Consider the following 2,857-nt stretch of genomic DNA (forward strand, 5'->3'; position numbering starts at 1 on the left):
GGGGGGGCTTCTCCGTCAAATTAGATGGAACTCGAGCTCGAGATGGAGAAGCTGCAACATCCTTGGTAAGTGCTCGAACGGGTCTCACCGGAAGCAAGGTAGCTAGCGGGCTAAGGATCGGAGGGGGAGAGATCACAGGTTCAGTGAGGAAGAAGAACATTGTCGCTCCGATGGGAGAAGGACAAAGACGATGAGGCCTTGGATCTAGAGAGAGAGAGAGAGAGCAAATCGACTTAAATGAAACCAGTTTTCAGTTGCCTGGCCTAGTGCTCCCAAACTTAAAAGGCTTAACTATCTATTTTAACTTGACTGCATCAATTTCGAAACTATCTGGTCCAAGATGCATGGAAGAAGTAGCCAACATGCAAGAGTTACACGGGTCGGCGAGTACCATTGTCGGCAAAGTGGCGAGTAGATGCGTGAGCCGACCATTCTAAACATCGGTGGCAGGGGCCATCAGCCATAACTAAGGCCAAGGAGGACTGTTAAGGCCAATTGGGTGGGACGACACAACCATTCTCAAGAGGAGGCGAAGCGTCTAACATGCCAGGGGGCAGGGCGGCGACAACCTCAGCAGTAAGCGCTGGTGCAGCAGAGGTTGCGACCATTTGGGGATGCATTCGCACGGGGGAAAGGAGAAAGACATGCGATCGGCAGCGCATGCGTCTAGCACGCCATGGAAAAAACTTATTTGTCTCTCATTGCTAAAAAGTGTCGGATCAATGCATAGGTGGAGTGCAAATGGGCCAACCCATATTCATCGGTTTTCCAGGGTTTTCATTTGTTTTTTTCACTTTTCTGTTCCCTTTTTCTTTTTATCTATTAACTGCATGAAAAATTATGATCATACTTTAAATTCAAGATTATTTTTTGAAATAAAATTTCTTTTTCAAAATACAATCATATTTTTAAATATGAGTTTTTTAAAAATGGCAAAAAATTTCAAAGATTATAGAACAGTTTTAATTTGTATTTTTCGAAAATCCATGATTTTATAAATTCTAAACATTTTTAAAAAAGGACATATTTTTACACCTGTGGATGGTTTTTTAATTCAAGATGTTTTATGAAAATTCCTATAATTTCTTTAATTCGTGAAAAGAAAATCCTATATTTGTATCTTGCAGTTACATATTTTTTAAACCTATCGATATAAACAAGTAACCTATTATTAGGAGTAAAACCGACAGAAAACCTGAAAAAATGAGAAAGAAAATTGGGAGCGATTTGGGCCACATGTCTCTAGATGCAAACCATCCATTTGCGTCTTGCATTTCTCAAAATGAAATAAATAAAATCTATGTGCATCTTTCCAATAATACGTCGAGTGACAAATTGAAGCAGCAAGCTGCAATGCGACACTATGTGTCTCAAAATAACAGGATGCCAAGAGTTTGTTTTCTAGTGATTTTGTATGGTGTTTTTGTTTTGCAGGTTTTCACTTTTTCCCATAAAACATAAATATTTATTCATTTTAAAAGTAAGAAAATAGTCAAAAGTTTATGAAAAATTCAAGAGGATTATTAGAAATCGTAATATTTTAAATAGAGAGATGAAGTGAAAATAAAAAAATAAAAGAAAAAATAATGAAAAAGTAAAACGGAAAAAGAACAGATAATAGGAAACTGATGGACGAAAAAAGAAGAAAGAAAATGCTCGGTGGAACCCCGCTACGGAACACAAGGAAAAAAACCGCTCAGAATATTTTCTCTACCATAAATCACTTTCATCCATTAACTTCAATTGGTACTGGTCCAGTTTTTTTTTTTTTGAGTGGAGGTCTTGGTCCAGTTTTTTTTGTTTTTTGAGTGGGCCACAGGAAAGCCTAGAAGTGAAGGAATCGGGCCAGCCAGAGGTAAATAAAATTCAAGCCCCGTGTTGTGGCCTTATGTGCCTGGGCCTATTTCCGCCGACAAGACAGGGTCAATTTTTTGTTTTTGCTCAAAAGAAAAAAGGGTCAACTTGTTTCGTGTGCCTTTTGCAAACTGTGTGCATGCAAAACCCAATGGTAGCAGAGGGTGTCTATGAGCCTTTTTCTGCTCGTTACATTGACTGTTGAATTTATAATAGATAAAGGGTTAACATTGTGGAATCCAAAAGAAAAAAATGTTGTGATCTATTATGCTACATGATGGAACAACTACTAATGGAGATACACATTAAATTCCAGAAGATGCACAATTTAATGCGCATTTTTGCGCCGCACAATGTAATGTGCTATATGTATGGTATTTCAGAGTAGTGATTAATTTCAAATATGAAAATCTAGGTGGCATTTAATAATACAATCTCCACAAGATATTTCTCATGATGCTCAAAACAATAATGTGAGAAATATTATAAGAGCAAGAATGGATCCTTCGAGACTTATGCCTCTATATAAATAACACAATAAGAAACATCACCCATAAAGAATATAGGGATAGGAGGAAAAAGAATTAAGAAGCTACTCCTCATGGAACATATGAAGAACAACACACAGGCTTTGTGTTTGGTAGTTCTTCTGATGATGTCCAGCACTTTATGGTCATGTCAAGCAACTGCAAGAAACAAATGTACACTCTTTGTTTATGTTTAGAATAGTCCAATTATGTATGATGTATGCTCACAACTTGGATACTCATATAATCTGAAATTATGCAATTTATACTGCATATCCTAATATGAACGGGGATGCTATACTTTGTTGTTCGTAGGTACAACTAGATTGTGGACTTCATGTACGGTTTTCCGAGCATGCCAGACACCAACGCCCAACAATGTTGCTATGTGCAAGATTAGCTATGAATGGCGTGGTTACAGCTTTGAAAAAAGTTACTGCCGCGGTTCTATATCGTGTTGTTGCGTATGGTGAATG

The sequence above is a fragment of the Triticum dicoccoides genome, chromosome 3A, assembly GCF_002162155.2.
Source record: "Triticum dicoccoides isolate Atlit2015 ecotype Zavitan chromosome 3A, WEW_v2.0, whole genome shotgun sequence".
In the NCBI taxonomy this organism is placed as follows: domain Eukaryota; kingdom Viridiplantae; phylum Streptophyta; class Magnoliopsida; order Poales; family Poaceae; genus Triticum; species Triticum dicoccoides.